This window comes from Canis lupus, chromosome X (assembly GCF_011100685.1).
Source record: "Canis lupus familiaris isolate Mischka breed German Shepherd chromosome X, alternate assembly UU_Cfam_GSD_1.0, whole genome shotgun sequence".
Lineage (NCBI taxonomy): Eukaryota > Metazoa > Chordata > Mammalia > Carnivora > Canidae > Canis > Canis lupus.
In genome coordinates this window covers 103,805,459-103,823,954 of record NC_049260.1, presented here as the reverse complement: position 1 = coordinate 103,823,954, position 18,496 = coordinate 103,805,459, and the positions used below count along the sequence as shown (strand labels likewise).

The window sequence follows — 18,496 nt, the reverse complement described above, 5'->3', positions numbered from 1 at the left end:
GTGGCTTGATGCTGGGAAAGGTGGCAGGGAGGGCTTTACATAAATAATGTCATTGAATCTTCTTGACAACCCTGTGAAGTAATTGTTGAGGTAAAGCTATTCTCTCATTTTTGCTGAGGAACAAACTGAGATTTGTGGATCAAGTTTAGGAGAGAGGAATTCATTTCTCCTCTCACTTTCCAAAGTAGTTGAGAGCCAAAAGTTTGCTTGAAACTTAGAAATGGCTTTAAATTAGATACTGCTTAGAACCTGGATGTGATTTAGATTGGCTGGCCTAACAAAGCTTGCGAGTCAAGAGTAGACACTCATGGTTTGAATAATTTCCTTGTCCTAGTCCTTGGCTATATTATCAGTTGCCTCTACTATGCAGTAGTGAGGTCCTTCAAAGCCAGGGACTATACTGTTTATCCCTGTATTCAACTTTATTGATATGGTTTTATATGGTCTCCTTAGAAACATTAATCTTTAAGTAGAGGGGGTACTACACAGGAGAGCAGAAATCCTCAGGTCATACTTTTTGCCTGCACGCCTTTTGTCTCTTAAGTCCGAGAGCCTTTCTAGGCATCAGGGAGAGCACCATACAGCTTGAAATATAGATATATATATATATTATATATATTTTAAAAATGATAAATGATAAATGGCACATGTTCACTATCTATATAGGGAAAAATGGATGGGGATATAAATAAATAAATAAATAAATAAATAAATTTCCCTATCTACTTTTGTCAGGACGGGAGTTCATGAAGAATTAGATAAGAAGGAAGCAACTCTCCTAGACCCAGAGGAGACACTGGAAGAACATTGGGTAGGTACACTTTCATGAAAGGCTGGATCTACAGGTAGAAGGTCACATAGTCAAATGCTTAGGCTTTCAACTGTAAGTCATCTGGCCTTTCCCTATACCACACCATGGGCTTCATGTAAAGATAGACCTCTGATGATGACACTTTTTAGCTGTATTCTGAACTACATGCCCCATCCTGCCTGTCTCTGCTTGCCAACTAATTCCTGATTTGCCCAGTTTCTGACCTTGTATCCTATCTTCCCCAATAGAATTTAATCAACACCTAATTTCAGCACCACTTCCTCAACTCTGAACTTTATATTACAAGTTCGGCCATGATTTGAATTCTCCCTCTGGTTACTCCATCACTGCATTTTGATCACAAGAGAAGAAGCTACTAAGGCCATCTTAGAAATGTGAAGGTGAGACCTCATGGGATCATGAAATGAAGATTATTTGAGGTCTCTGGAAACCTAGAGATGTCTTGGGATATGTTTTTCTAAAGTTTGATTTAAAAATCACATATATAAGATTATATCATCTGCAAAAGATATAGTTTTACTTCTTCCTTTCCAATCTGTATGCCTTTTCTCCTCTTTTTCTTGCCTAGTTGAACTGACTAGAATCTCCAACATAATGCTGAACAGAAGTGGCAAGATCGGACATTGTTTTTGTCTTGTTCCTGATCCCCTAGGGAAAGCTTTTACTCTTTAAATCTTTAAGTATGATGATAGATATGCCTTTTTTGTGGATGCCCTTTTTAGGTTGAAAACTTCCCTAGTTTGTTGATTTTTTTTTAAATCATGAATATATGCTGAATTTTGACAGAGCATTTTCCTACATCCATTGATGTGATCATGGAGTTTTTATCCATTGTTCAGTTAATATGATCTAATAGATAGATTGGTTTCTGCATATTGAAATGACTTTGCTTTCCTGGGTTAAATCCCATATGGTCATAGTGCATAATCCATTTATATGTTGCTGTATTCTGTTTGCTAGTATTTCATTAAGGATTTTTGCATCTATATTCATAAAGGATATTGATCTATAATTTTCTTGTGATGTCTTTGGTTTGGGTATCAGATTAATACTGGCCTCATAGAATTCCTTAGGAAGTGCTCTTTGCTATTCTATAGGTTTGGAAGACTTTGTGAAGTATTGGTGTTAATTCTCTTTTAAATATTTGGTATAATTCACTAATTAAGCCATCTGGGCCTGGAGTTCTCTTTATGATAATTTTTGATTACCAATTCAATCTTCTTTACTTGTTATACGTCTATTCAGCTTTTCTATTTCATCTTGAGTCAGTTTCAGTAGTTTGTGTCTTTCTAGAAACTTATCTATTTCATCTAAATCATGTAACTGCCATGTAGTCGTTCATTATATTCCCTATAATCATTTGTATTTCTCTAGGTTGTTTAGTAATGTCCCTTCTTTTATTTCTGGTATTAGTAATCTGAGTCTTCTCTCTCTTTTTCTTGGTCAATTAAACTAAAGTTTTATTGATTTCATCAATATTTTCAAAAAAGCCAACTTTGGTTTTGTTGATTTTCTTTTTTTCTGTGCATTTATGTCTGTTCTAATGTTTATTATGTTATTCTTTTTTGAATTATTTGGATCTAGTTTGTTCTTTTTCTACTGTCTCAAGTTGGAAGTTTGGTTATTGATTTAAGACCTTTCTTCTTTTATAATGTAGGCAATCAAAGTTATACATTTCCCTCTTACTACTGCATTAGCTTCATTCCATAGATTTTGGTATGTTGTGTCTTCATTTTCATTCATCTGAAAATATTTTTTCAAGTTCTCATGACTTCTTCTTTGACCCATTGATTATTTAGTAATGTGTTTTTTAACTTTTAACACACTTATGAACTTCCCAAAATTGATGTCTGATTTAATTCTATACTTTGGAATTAAAGTGGGTAAGAGAACATACTTTGTATGATTTCAAACCCAGAGTGACACTCCCCATCTGTAAGCTGTACATTGGAGGAAGGTCATAGCTCCTGGTCTTCTCAGCTTGCCCCTTCCTGCATGAAATCTCTGCGTTTTGAGCAAACTGAGGCATAGGTAATGAGGGCCAGTATTATTGGCTTCCTACACCTAGAATAGAGCTTACACTCTACTGGTGAAGGTGGGGTAGGTAGAGACCCAGTTCTCTCTGCTATGCCTGGATGAACTGCAACATGGTGTTGTGAGAAATGAGAAACAACATAAACCTGATGATTCTGGGTGTAACTGTATCTCCAAGACTAGAAACTGGGGGAGAAGGATCCCCTGTCTTTTAGGATGCACATAACCAGGGTAGACCTTACATAACTTGAACTGGTGGAAGAGAGTAATAGACTAAATTGTGGCTCAAATGCTACAGACTGTGACCGTTCCTCCTGAGATTTAGTAGATTTTCTTGATTAAATGTTTTCCCACTTTTTGTATGCCCTTAGGAAAATCTCCAGAAACTTTGAATGATTTTTTTAAAAATAATTTCCCTTACTTAAACTGTTGTTTGACTGCGGAGAGGGTAAGCTGGAATCTTTATTGCATTATTCCAGAAGCCCTGCTTCTCAAATAGTATTTTTATACAGAGAAACTTCTCTAGAAAATCATCTTGCACCTGTCACCTTTCCTTATTTAGGCAAAATTGAATGTGTCTGAAGACTCAGCCTCCCTAGAAGTGGTCTAGAAGTTTAGAGATCTGATAACATGGATAACAACCTCAGAAAGTGGTTGTGTTGAGTAAGTGATAGTCCTGAAACATTCCATTGTATTTTTTTGTCTTGCCAAAGATCACCAATTCACTTCTTTTGTCAGGCTAGATAACTTCTAGTGTTAATTGCTATGTATACGATCATGAAAGACCTGGAGGGTGAGTGTATCTGTTTGGCAGGAAGGAACACCCTGCATACCTGGTCTACTTTTGAGTTATGTCTATCAAACACATTTTAGCAATCACTACAATTACTGCCAAGTTTTGCCTTTCATCACTCTGTATATAGGAGCCCAGAAAAATCTGTGTTGATTTCGAAATATTTTTAGACATGATGAAGAGAAAAAGTCTCCTGCATTATGAATCGGGCTGAATTATTGATTTGGTGCCCAATGTCTGTTTTATTGAAAAATTTATATATATATATTTGCCTTCAGCGATCAAAGCATTCTGCTAGTTTATTGACCCTAGCTCATCAAGCACTTCTCTTCCTTTCTAAAGAAAATGAGGTGCTTTGCTTTTGATAAAGGACCACTTAACTGTGGTCTCTGCATGATATTTGAGAATTTTACTTGTTTCTATTAATCTATATGGATAAACTTCATGGAACAAGGATCTTTGAAATTTTAAGTGTTTAAGGCCTTTGTGATATTGCCTTTATGTTGTGATGATAAGCCCATGCTAACACAGATAAAGTAATGATTGAGTATGCTTCAGTGAAATTTCTTGGCTCTCTTATCCCCAGCCAAGATGTCTTATGATGACAAAGTGTTGCAGGGGATCTACAGTGAGAAACTCCCACGTACAATATAGTGATTCAGTAATTCCATATATCACCCAGTGTTCATCACAAGTGCACTCCTTAATTCCTATCACCTATTTCACCGATTTCCCCACCCCCTCTATTGTACACCTGAAGCTGATATAACATTGTATGTTAACTATACTGGAATCAAAATTAAAAAAAGAAACTCCTATATAAGTCAGAAATGTCATCACTTCCTGGGATCCATTCAATAGGGAAAACACTTCCTCCCCATTCCCTAGGCCATAGAAGACAGAATTTATATCACTCTTCTATCTTTAAAAGATAGTTTAAGGAAGGAAATTCTGCCCCTCTGTCCATTCTTCTATTTGCTTCTATCTAATGAAGGAAGGTTATACTAATATGATCGGTGATTGCCTGATATCCATTGAGCCACACTTAACAAATGGGTAAAGTGACAGTGATTCCAAAACAGGATTAGCATTACTGATTCTCTCTTTCTCCCTTTGACAGCTTACTCATGGCTTGGTATATAAGTGTGAGCAGTTACCTGCTCCCATATGTAAGCACTCATACATGTAAGCATACCTGGGACAAGGCCTACAATGTGTCCTCTGTATGGAAACTTGATCTTATCTCACTCTCACTCTTGCTCTCACTCACTCACGTTCCTTCTTTCTCTCTCTCTTTCTCTCTCTCTCTCTCTCTCTCTCACACACACACACACACACACTTGTTTGCACTCTTGCTGGTAACTATACAGGTAAGGCAGACCTGGGGTCCTTAGAAATGGCTTTATAAGCCAGGATCTACACTATAGAGACAACTTTCTGCATAGACAAGTCCCAAAGTCTACTTTCAGCAATGTAATAGGAAGATGCTCTTTTGATCTCAAGATTCAGCTACATTCTCTAACCTAGCTTTAGCAAAAAAGCTATATGTCTTAGGGGTTATTGAGCACTTGCCTTGATTGCTAATAAAGCTGACACTCGGATCCCCATTTAACTAGCAGTCATCAGAAGAATTTTTTTTTTTTGCATTAGGCAGAACCCAAAATGGAGAGGTGGTGAGACTTAGTTTTTTCCTCCAATTTATAATGGTTAGTAACAATCTATTCCATAATTCTCTGTTTTGATAGCCCTAGTAAACAACTTACTAAAAAGAGGGAAAAACTCTATGGGTCTTTGAAATGACAAGTCTTCAAGTTCCTTGACATCTTTACCTCTGCCCAGATCACCCACAATCTATTGTGGCTTTGTACCCACAAAATAAATTGAATCTAACACATGTTGGGGGCTGTTTTTATCCCACCAAGACTCCGACTCCAGCAACCTCCATCCTAGAGCTGGATTCAACCAAACCTTATATATCTGGTAAACAAACCTGGCATAAGATATGATCTCATCTGGAAAATGATGAATAATGATAAGGATTATTGTACACAGCTGTACTCCTGGCAGAGAAGACCTATACCCATGAGCCTATGGCACAATATAATCACTATGGTCCTTTCAAAATAGTGACTAAGGTCACCAAGATTTTTAACAACTTTATGTTTTAAATGATCCCTTCAAGTGACATCTTCACCAGGATTAGGAAAGGATGGGATGGCCGAAGGGATCCTTGTACCCCTTTCCTACCATTCTTAGAGGTCATTCTTGTTTTTATCTCCAACATTGCCTTATTCACACAGTCTTGGCATTTTTCCAGCAGTGATGGATATTCTTCTCCTAACACATTTAATATCTTGCATCTGTCTTCCATAGCATCTGCATTACGAGATGCTGTAACAAATTACCACAAAATTGGAGGCTTAGCAAAACAGAAATTTACTCTGTCATAGTTCTGGTTTAGCTAGAAGTCTGAAATCAAAGTGTCAGCAAAGCCACATTCCCTCCCAAGACTCTAGGGGAGAATCCTTCCTTGTCTCTTCCAACTTCTGGTGGCTATAGGAATTCCTTAGCTTATCACAGCATAGCTCCAGTTTCTGCCTCCCTCTTCACATGGGCTTCTTCCCTGTGTCTCCTTCTGTCTTCTTTTCTATCATAAGGACACTTATTAGATTTAGGACTCACCCTAATTCAGGATGATCTCATCTCAAAATTCTTACTTTAATTACATCTACAAAGACCCTTATTTCAAGTAAGGTCACATTCTGAGGTTCCAGGTGGACATATCTCTTTTTGGGGGGGGGGAGGAACTTCATTAAACCCCCCACAGCAACCAAGCATCATTTTGTATTTCCAGAAATATGCTTTATGCATGGAGCCCCTGGATTATACTCTTGAGATTTGAGGGTATTCTTTCCCATTTGTAGCTACACTCAACCCTGAGATCTGCCACTTCATACTATTTTTCTAGCTTTGATCTTTGGCTTCTATATCAAGATTCTTTTGGCTATAAACATAGGTGGCTTAAAGAAGAAAGGGGGTACTTACTAGTTCATGTTAATGAAAGTCAAAAGATAATAATAGCTTCAGTTGTAGCTTGATACAGAGGCTTAAGTGATAATGTTAGGGCCACTTCCTGTGAATATCTTGGCACTGTTTTTGTCTCTGCTAGCTTTTCCAGATTGGCTCCTTTTTTGGTAACAAGATGGCTGAAGCAGCCCCAAGTTTCATATTCTCATACTACCAAAGTCACTGGAAAAGAAAAGTAGCTCTACTCTCAGAAGTCTCAGTAAAGAACTCATGGCTTCTTATTGTTTTGGATTAGGTCACATGCCAATCCATGAGATAATCACTATGGCCAGATATGCTGATTTGCTTGGGCCAAACAAGTTCTACTCCTTGAACTGAGAGTGGAGGTCAATTCCAACCAAACAATATAGACTGCGAGTTGGGCAAAGAGGATCATCAAGCAAAAGATGAAATTATATTCCTGTAAGACGGGAATGAATGTTGTGGGGATATCCATGTCTACTACAGCTTCCCTCTTAATAGTGACTTGGGTTCTGTCTTTGGCTAAGCTATCATTTGCAGCCCTGGATAAATATATCATTTCAATCCATGACTTCATGGTATCTTAAAGAAGCTGAGTCCTGAGATTTACCTAGGCTTTCTGCCAGAAGCACTGCCAATGGGCTACATAGTCAGTATATCCTGCTCAGTGCCCTAAATATCAGACAAGTATGAGGAGGATATCTGGTAGAACTTTCCTGTTTTCCTACATTCAATAGATACCCAAAACACGGTCTGGCTTTCCTAAAAGTGAGAATTGAATAGATTTTCAGAGCTAGCGCGCTCTCTCTCTAGCAGTATGTCATTTGGTTTTCTTTGTGGATGTGATTCTGAGATGAGTGTTAAAGAACTTTCTATGTGGGCTAGCATGGAACCATAAAAAACCCAAAAGATGAACCAAGTTGAAATTTTATGACAGAGCTAATACTCAAAAATCAAGTACCAGAATCATTCATTAGACAAGCTGGTTCCTCCAGGCTTTTAATATTGCCTTGTATTATTTGAGCAATTCCTGCCTGCATCTGTTTTAGCCACAAACAGCTTCTATAATAAACATTCATCCAGGCCCAGGAACTCTTTTGCACAAAAGGATAGCTCATTGTGTTGGAAGTATGTGTCTGTATTAAGTAAGGACAAATCCAATTAGAGTAAGCTAAGAGGGGGAAGATTTGAAGAGCATCTAAAGATACTAAAATGTGTCAATTGCTGCTGGTGTCCAAAAGAGCAACATCTTCTTACTTATTTGGTTAAGTGGGTGAGGGGTGACATAAATTAGTACGATTAAATAATTACTATTTATTAGTTAATGACTATATGATAGGCATTATACTAAATACTTTATGTACAATGCCCCCATCTACTTATTTAGCAATCCTAAGAGGTGGTTATGATTACTCTTTATTAGCCTGGACTGAAAGAGACAAAGATGGGACAAAATAAGGAAGAATGACTTGAAGCAGAGCATGTATGCCAAGACCAGAAAGGATAAGCCCACCCCCACCCCCAAAGGGCTCAGTGGCCAGAGCATTGACCACAGAGGATTACTCTCAGGCCTTGACACCTAATGGAATTTGCCCTACTCTGTTGTGTACTTGCTTTAGATTAGTAATCCCTTTGTTCCTTTTTACTTTCTCCCTTTCAGAATGAGGATATTTATCCTATGCCTGTCCCACCATTGTATTTTAAGTGCAAGAGGATTCCCCTTTCTCCAATCCTCTCCAACATTTGTTGTTTCCTGTCTTGTTAATTTTCCCCATTCTCACTGGTGTGAGGGGGTATCTCATTGTGGTTTTGATTTGTATTTCCCTGATGGCAAGTGATGCAGAGCATTTTCTCATGTGCTTGTTGGCCATGTGTATGTCTTTTTTGATGAAATTTCTGTTCATGTCTTTTGCCCATTTCATGGTTGGATTGTTTGTTTCTTTACTGTTGAGTTTAATAAGTTCTTTATAGGTCTTGGATACTAACCCTTTATTTGATGTGTCATTTGCAAATATCTTCTCCCATTCTGTGGGTTGTCTTTTATTTTTGTAGACTGTTTCTTTGGCTGTGCAGAGCTTTTTATCTTGGTTAAGTCCTACTGGTTCAATTTTGCTTTTGTTTTCCTTGCCTTCATAGATGTATCTTGCAAAAAGTTGCTGTGGCCAAGTTCAAAAAGGGTGATGCCTGTGTTCTCCTCTAGGATTTTGATGGATTTTTGTCTCACATTTAGACCTTTCATCTATTTTGAGATTATCTTTGTGTATGGTGTCAGAGAATGGTCTAGTTTCATTCATGCATGTGGCTGTCCACTTTTCTCAGCACCATTTATTGAAGAGACTGTCCTTTTTCCAGGGATAGTCTTTCCTGCTTTGTTGAATATTAGTTACCATAGAGTTGAGGGCCCATGTCTGGGTTCTCTATTCTGTTCCATGGATCTGTGTGTCTGTTTTTCTGCCAGTACCACACTGTCTTGATGACCACAGCTTTGTAATACAACTTGAAATCCGCATTGTGATTCCCCCGGCTCTGGTTCTCTTTTTCAATATTCCCCTGGCTATTCGGGGTCCTTTCTGATTCCACACAAATCTTAAGATGATTCGTTCCAACTCTCTGAAGTATTTTCATAGGGATTGCATTAAATGTGTAAATTGCCCTGGGTAGCACTGACATTTTCAGAATATTAATTCTGCCAATCCATGAGCATGGAATATTTTTCCATCTCTTTGTGTCTTCCTCAATTTCTTTCAGAAGTGTTCTATAGTTTTGAGGGTATAGATCCTTTACCTCTTTGGTTAGGGCTATACCTAGGTATCTTATGCTTTTGGGTACAATTGGAAATGGGATTGATTCCTTAATTTCTCTTTCTTCAGTCTCATTGTTAGTGTATAGAAATTTCACTGATTTCTGGGCATTGATTTTGTATCCTGCCACACAGCAGAATTCCTGTATGAGTTCTAGCAATCTTGGGGTAGAGTCTTTTGGGTTTTCTATGTACAGTATCATGTCACCTACAAAGATGGAGAGTTTGACTTCTTTGCCAATTTGAATGCCTTTTATTTCTCTTTGTTGCCTGATTGCTGAAGCTAGGACTTCTAGTACTATGTTGAATAGTAGTGGTGAGAGTCGACATCCCTGTCGTGCTCCTGATCTTAGGGGAAAGGCTCCCAGTGTTTCCCCATTGAGAATGATATTTACTGTGGGCTTTTCATAGATGGCTATTAAGATGCTGAAGAATGTTCCCTCTATCCCTGCTCTCTGAAGAGTTTTGATCAGGAATGGATGCTGTATTTTGTCCAATGCTTTCTCTGCATCTATGGAGAGGATCCTATGGTTCTTGGTTTTTCTCTTGTTGTTATGATCTATCACATTGATTGCTTTACGAGTGTTGAACCAACCTTGCATCCTGGGGATAAATCCCACTTGGTCATGGTGTATAATCTTTTTTCTTTTCTTTTTTTTTTTTTTTTTTGTATAATCTTAATGTACTGTTGGATCCTATTGGCTAGTATCTTGTTGAGAATTTTTTGCATCTGTGTTCCTCAGGGATATTGGTCTATAATTCTCCTTTTTGGTGGGGTCTTTGTCTGATTTTGGAATTAAGGTGATGCTGGCCTCATAGAACGAGTTTGGAAGTATTTCATCCATTTCTATCTTTCGGAACAGCTTTAGTAGAATAGGTATTGTCTCTTCTTTAAACTTCTGATAGAATTCCCCTGGGAATTCCCCTGAGAAGCCATCTGGCCCTGGACTTTTGTGTTTTTGGAGGTTTTTGATGACTGCTTCAATGTCTTCCCTGGTTATTGGCCTGTTCAGGTTTTCTATTTCTTCCAGTTCCAGTTTTGGTAGTTTGTGGTTTTCCAGAAATGCGTCTATTTCTTCTAGATTGCCTAATTTATTGGCGTATAGCTACTCATAATATGTTTTTAAAATTGTTTGTATTGCCATGGTATTGGTGGTGATCTCTCCTTTTTCATTTATGATTTTATTAATTAGAGTCTTTTTTGTTTTTAATGAGGCTGGCTAATGTTTATTAATATTATTAATTCTTTCAACGAACCAACTCCTGTTGGTTGATCTGTTCTACAGTTCTTCTGGTCTCTATTTCATTGAGTTCTGCTCGAATTTTTATGAGCTCTCTTCTTCTGCTGGGTGTAGGAATTATTTTCTGTTCTTTCTCCAGTTCCTTTAGGTGGAAGGTTTGCTTGTGTATTTGAGGTTTTTTCAATTTTTTGAGGGATGCTTGTATTGCCATGTATTTCCTTCTTAGGACTGCTTTTGCTGTATCCCAAAGATTTTGAACGATGTATCTTCATTTTCATTAGTTTCCATGAATCTTTTTAATTCTTCTCTAATTTCCTGGTTGACCCTTTCATCTTTTAGCAGGATGCTCTTTAACCTCCACGTGTTTGAATTTCTTCCGTATTTCTTCTTGTGATTGAGTTCAAGTTTCAAAGCATTATGGTCTGTAAATATGCAGGGGACAACCCCAGTCTTTTGGTATGAGTTGAGACCTGATTTGTGACCCAGTATGTGGTCTATTCTGGAGAAGGTTCCATGTGCACTTGAGAAGAATGTGTATTCAGTTGTGTTCAGATGTAAAGTTCTGTAAATATCTGTGTAATCCATCTGGTCCAGTGTATCATTTAAAGCTCTTGTTTCTTTGGAGAGGTTGTGCTTAGTAATCTGTCATTTGCAGAATGTGCTGTGTTGAAGTCTCCCAGTATTAGTGTATTATTATCTAAGTATGTCTTTACTTTGGTTATTAATTGGTTGATATACTTGGCAGCTCTCACATTAGGAACATAAATATTCATGATTGTTAGGTCCTCTTGTTGGATAGATCCTTTTAGTATGATATAGTGTCCCTCTTCATCTCTTACTACATTCTTTGGGATAAAGTTTAATTTATCTGATATAAGGATTGCTACCCCTGCTTTCTTTTGAGGACCATTTGAATGGTAAATTGTTCTCCAACCTTTCATTTTCAGGCTGTAGGTGTCCTTATGTTTAAAATGAGTCTCTTGTAGACAGCAAATAGATGGGTCTTGCTTTTTTATCCAGTCTGAAACCCTGCAACTTTTGATGGGATTATTAACCCATTCACATTCAGAGTTACTATTGAAAGATAGGAATTTAGTGTCATTATAGTACCTATTCAGTCCCTGTTTTTGTGGATTATTTCTTTGAGCGTCCTCTTCTTTTACAGAGTCCCCCTTAAAATTTTTGCATAGCTTGTTTGGTGGTCACATATTCTTTCAGTTTCTGCCTGTATTGGAAGCTCTTTATCTTTCCTTCTGAATGACAGCCTTGCTGGATAAAGTTTTTTGGCTGCATGTTCTTCTTATTTAGGACCCTGAATATATCCTGCCAGCCCTTTCTGGCCTGCCAGGTCTCTGTGGAGAGGTCTGCTGTTAATCTAATAGTTCTCCCCATACAAGTTAGGGATCTCTTGTCTCTTGCTGCTTTAAGGATTTTCTCTTTATCTTTGGAATTTGCAAGTTTCACTATTAAATGTCGAGGTGTTGAACAGTTTTTATTGATTTTAGGGGGGGACCTCTCTATCTCCTGGGTTGAATGCCTGTTTCCCTTCCCATGTTAGGGAAGTTCTCAGGTATGATTTGTTGAAACATACTTTCTGGTCCTCTGTCCCTCTCAGCACCCTCTGGAACCCCAATTAAACGTAGATTTTTTTCTGAGGCTGTCATTTATTTCCCCTAACCTTTCTTCATGGTCTTTTAATTGTTTTTTTCCCTTTTTCCTCAGCTTCCTTCCTTGCCATCAACTTGTATTTTATGTCACTCACTCTTTCTTTTACCTCATTAACCCTCATCGTTAGGACCTCCAGTTTGGATTGCATCTCATTTAATGGATTTTTAATTTTGGCCTGATTAGATCTAAATCCTGCATTGATGAAGTCTCTTGATTCCCCTATGTTTTTTTCCAGAGCCACCAGTAGCTTTATAATTGTGCTTCTGAATTGGCTTTCTGACATCGAACTGTAATCCTAATTCTGTAACTCTGTGGCAGAGAGTACTGTTTCTGATCTTTCTTTTGTGGTGAGTTCTTCTTTCTAGTCATTTTGCTCAGCGCAGAGTGGCTAAAAACGAGTTGTACTTGTTAGAAGTGCAAACTCTTGTCTCTGTAGTGTTCCAGCTGTTCTCTCTTTAAATCTCAGGTCGAATTTGTAGGTTTTCAGGATGATTTGAAAGGTATCTAGGTAAGTTGATGGGGACAGGTGACTTGGGGACACTACTCCTCCGCCATCTTGCCCTGCCCCCCCAACCAATGCATATTGTAAGCAATGTGATATTGCTTGAAAATCATTGTGTAAGGGGATCCCTGGGTGGCGCAGCGGTTTGGCGCCTGCCTTTGGCCCCGGGCGCAATCCTGGAGACCCGGGATTGAATCCCACATCGGGCTCCCAGTGCATGGAGCCTGCTTCTCCCTCTGCCTGTGTCTCTGCCTCTCTCTCTCTCTCTCTCTGTGACTATCATAAATAAATTTTAAAAAAATTAAAAAAAAATAAAATCATTGTGTAAGAAACGAACTCTCATATATTGTATTCTAATATCTAGTATGATTGACTTATACATTTTCAAATATTTTTGTGGCTCTCTGGATGTATATAAGTTATTCAATATTGGTTATCAATGAATAATATAACACCTCAAAATTAACATTTATTAAAAATACTTAAGGCTCAGAGGCACCTGAGGATGCTTCAGTCAGTTAAGTATCTGCCTTCAGCTCAGGTCATGATCCCATGGTTCTGGAATCGAGCCCTGCATCAGGCTCCCTGCTCAGTTGGGAGTCTGTTTCTCCTTCTGCCCTTCTCCCTATTTATACTTGTGTTCTCTCTCTGAAATAAATAAATAAAATATTTTTAAAAAATTAATTAAGGCTGTCAGAACATGTGACTCTTGATCTCAGGGTAATGAGTTCAAACCCCATGCTGTGCATAAAGATTACCAAAAAACTTATTTAAGAAATACAATATTATATGAAAGAATATAAAATCTATTGACCTCTATTGAAAACAAGATGTTGGAAGCACACTTGAGTGTGCAGTTGACTGTCTGACTCTTGATTTTGGCTCAGGTTGTGATCTCATGGTGGTGAGATGAGCACCGAGTCAGGCTCCACATTAAGCGCAGAATTTGCATGAGACTCTCCTCTCCCTCTGCCCCTTTCCCCTGCTCTTTCTCTCTCTCTAAAATAAATAAATAAATCTTAAAAAAGCAAATAAGATATTGGAACAAATAAGCTTTCAAATTCTCAGATGCTATTTAATTTCATGAAAGCATAAAGAATTTGCTTTTCTAATAGCTATAATTAAAACTTCAAAAACTTCAGTGACACCTGGGTGGCCCAGCGGTTGAGCATCTGCCTTTGGCTCAGGGCATGATCCTGCAGTCCTGGGATCAAGTCCCACATCAGGTTCCCTGCATGGAGCCTGCTTCTGTCTCTGCCTCTCTCTGTCTCTCATGAATAAATAAATAAAATCTTAAAAAAACTTTCAAAAATTTAGGATTTTCTAATTTTTATTTAGTATTTGATATAATCTTATTTATATAACTTGTAGTGAACACAGTCATGATTTTATTTTTGTAAGTAAATAATATGCTAACTCAAAAATATACCTAGCGAATGAGGATCTTTTTTTCTAATTCACATAAAAGTTCTAGTGCTTGGGTTAGCAGTGGCCCTGAGTGGGTTTGGCGATACAGATAAGAAGATTGGCTAAGGGGAAAAAACACAGATAAATATAAATTACTGTTAATATTCCAGTTCTCATTTGGGGTGGTAGGTTTGCTGGTATTCAATTATAAGTAGATAGATAGATAGATAGATAGATAGATAGATGATAGATAGATAGATGAAAATACATGGGTGAACTAGTGATGATAAATTATCATGAAGAGAAAATCATCATGAATTCAGTTTTATGCACTAGAGGTCTATCAGAAATGTGTTTGTGGAGTAAGATTAAAAGAAAATGTATTCCATGCACAGCAAGAGAAATGATATGGTGCACGGGGACTTGTATCAATCCTAAAAGTTTAGACTTTACCTTTCCCCTCCCTTTGACCCAATAAAGAAAGATCTAAGCCCATCAAGCAGCCTGGGTGTGATATTTATGGGATGTGGATAGCTAATGTGCCTGTTTCTGGCAGGCTGGAGAAGTGTGTCAAAGGAGCATCACACTGGAGAGATTAACCATGAAAGGAGCCAAAGAGAGTAAGAAGGTTTGGTGGATTGGTACCAGGACAACTAACCAAGGAACTAATTAATTTCTTTCAGTGATGGCAATCTATGGCAAATATTTCTAATTTCCATTGCACATATCATTAACCAATCACTGCATTTTATCCCACTGCACTTGAAATGTGGCTTCTCAGTTATTTTCAACATGACACTCTAAGTGGCTAATAGCAATTGAGCAGAGTTAACAGATGAAGTGTAACCTATTTGCCATCTGCAGTCTGTACAAACTATATATCATCAGGTTATTACTCTGAAGAGATGGTAAACCAATAAGCAGAATGCTAGCTGAATGTGGGATGTTGGAAAGTCAGGAAAGTTCCATAGGGCATCATACTGGAGTAGTTTAGCAGAATAGGGGCCAGAGAACAAGGAAAAATCAGTTTCAAGTTAGTTAAAAATAAAGACTTGAAGAGAAGAGACCTAAAGATGGTAGCCCTTCTTTCAGTGCGATTACATTGGGAACTTTTTTTTTTAGATTTTATTAAGTAATCTCTGCCCAATGATGTAGGGCTTGAACCCACCACCCTGAGATCAAGAGTTGCACACTCTACTGACTGAGCCAGCCAGGCACCCCTACATTAGGAACTTGTAAATGAGCCCAGTAATCCCCACTTGAGTAGTATCTTATTTTGTGAAGCATACATAAAATTCATGGCCACAATGAGGAGGAAGTATATCTTAATATGAACATGGTTTTCTTCCTCCTTCAAAAGAAGATGACCATAAGTTACTACTCTTCAGAGTTACATTGTTATCCAGGACTAGCCTTATAACTACACTACACTACACTACAGGTGCAGTTACAGGAATTCTCCAGAACCATCTACAGGCTGACTTCTGGAAGAAGGTAACTTTGGTCAGGTGGTGTTAGAGGGTATGTCCTTGGTGAAAGTGAACAGGTGGGCCAAGACTACATATTTATGGCCTCTTCTCTATATGTAGTCTTTGTAGTCTTTTTGGCTTTCTAGCTCTGTATGTGTGTCCCTCTATATATATTTGTATATAATATATATAAAAATATAATATATGAAATATATTGTATATACCATATATTTGATATATATGACAAATACATTATATATGAAATATGCAAATGTGCATTATATATATGTGTGTGTGTGTATACACACACTCATAAAATAGGGAAGCTCAAACTTTAGAGCAGTGCTCTTTAATAGAATTTTGAGATGATAAAAAAGTTCCGTATCTGTGCTGTCCAGTATGATACCCAGTAGCCAGAGGTGGCTATTGAGAACTTGAATTGTTGCTAATGTGACTGAGAATCTGGAGCTTTAATTTTATTTCATATTAATTTAAATATAAATCACCAACTGTGGCTAATAGCTGCCATATGAAACAGCACAGCATTATAGAGAGTCATATGTAGTATCTTGAGTCCTCCTCACGTTGATTCCGTCTATCGCCTTTTCCTAAGAAGACCCTAATGGACTCTCTGAGATCACTAGGGTTCTAGTAACTGGGTTAGAAAAACACTTTGTAACTATTTTGATGATTTATTTTCCTTGTTTTATCCCATGTTTTCAAAATGGTAACCACTCTCCTAAGCACTCCTCCCCCTCAAGAACATTCACAAATTCATATTTAATTTATCCATCCTGACCTTTCCCCCGACAAGTATCCCTAAGAATGGTAGAGCCTTTGCTGTGGCTGAGGCATCCAGGCAACTCAAGATTTGGCTTAACTTTTCAAACCTATCCACAGCAACCTGTCACGACAGGGGAGCATGGACAGTCTTATTGTAAGAGGATATCTGGAGACCTGGGCCCATGTATGTATGTCTTGAAGAAGCCTTTTCCAGCTGTAATCAACTGCCCTGCATATGAATGTGAATTGTTGGTTTTAAAGATTGGAGGAACCATTTCTAGGAGGCCCAGCCCTGGTGACCATGAAATCACAAGACAGCAGCCTGGGAAACTTCCAGGTGATGTGAAAGTCCAGCCAGTGCCAGATGTGGTAGACTCCCATGTTTGGGAACCCCACAGCTGCTTTTATTCTGTTGAGCATGTTTTCCCTTCCTTTTGGTAGACCACCAGCTGTCTTATGTGCCTCATCTCAAGTTACAAGAGCAGAATTCACTTCAGCTCTGGAAAAATGATCCCCCTTAGCAATTCCATAGCAAATTCCTGAGGAGATGACCTCGATTACAAACTGTCTCAGTGAAAGTGGCCTTATTGGGCTTACTTAGAATAAAACTGTAATAGCTTCCATTGCATCTGTAAATGGTGTAATTTGAGGAGGGGCATTTCATAGTGTGAGTTCTGGGACTCTGGTTCAGAGTGTAATTAGAGGCATAACCACCTACCCAGGGTTATTTGGAGGGCAGTCCATGCGGGCACTAAGTGGCAGGTGTGATCCTGGTGACAGCTGTCCCCAAAATACACAGTGCCCATAAGACTATATGCACGCTATTTAGAAATTAACTGAATGATCTTCTTTGTCTCCACAGAAATCTTAAATTTTCCCCAATGTTGTCCTGGACCTCTTCTTAAGTTAATAATTGGAAGTTGTTAAAGTAGTCCTTCAGAGATGTCCTTAGGCCTTCAGTTGTTGTTAGCACATAATCTCACACATGGAGATGTTGTAAAGAGCCACTGTGCACATAAAGAAGCATGTGAGGCCCTGACTACTAAGATTTTGCTTGTGAGAGGCACTTAGTGACAGAATTTGAGGGGCTTTTGTGGATAGAATGAATCCTGAAAGAGATTGGTTGGGGGAGGGCAAGAGTGGTTTTGTCTTTCAATTGAAAGGAAATAGCCAGGCCTCTGTGCATGAAATGTAATTCGTGCTCAGTCTAGCAGGACCTATGTTACAATTGAGACACTACAGAGAAGACTAGCATGTCCCCTGTCCACTGAACAATGTGGTTTGGGGAGCAGGTGCTGCCATGAGCTGAGTCCAAGCTAACATAGAGAATATAACATATTCTTATTTGAGAATGTCATGTATCTTCTTATGTAAAAAGATATGAAGTGCGTCTACACATACAACATGGTGACAGCTAAACACATGATCTGATAAGTGCTCTCTATCTGGTGGTGGTTCTATTGGCTATTCAAATATGGTCTGGCTTGTGGGATAGCCTCTACCATTGGCTTGTATTTAGGGAGAGCTGACTCAATAGTGGGAGGAAAGCAGGGAGAATCCCCTATACTGCAGGACTTTAGTGTTTACAGGTGAGACAGAATTCCTGCATTTGGCAACATAAGAATAAAATGTGTACGTCATTTAACCACAAGGCAACAACCTTTCGTTGACATTAGACAGGGACAGTTAATGGTGGGAATGTGAACTGGTGCAGCCACTCTGGAAAACTGTGTGGAGGTTCCTCAAAGACTTAAAAATAGATCTGCCCTATGACCCAGCAATTGCACTGCTGGGGATTTACCCCAAAGATACAGATGCAGTGAAACGCCGGGACACCTGCACTCCGATGTTTATAGCAGCAATGTCCACAACAGCTAAACTGTGGAAGGAGCCTCAGTGTCCATCGAAAGATGAATGGA

General features: G+C 38.4%; 1 long non-coding RNA gene across 1 annotated transcript in view; it reads left to right on the top strand.

Annotated features, from left to right (window-relative positions):
* The window catches only part of LOC119878082, a 119,535-nt gene that overhangs the window by 57,302 nt on the left and 43,737 nt on the right, over window positions 1-18,496 (top strand). The window contains exon 2 of the long non-coding RNA XR_005386445.1: window positions 736-811. This is a non-coding gene — a long non-coding RNA (uncharacterized LOC119878082). The remainder of the gene's footprint in view (window positions 1-735; window positions 812-18,496) is intronic.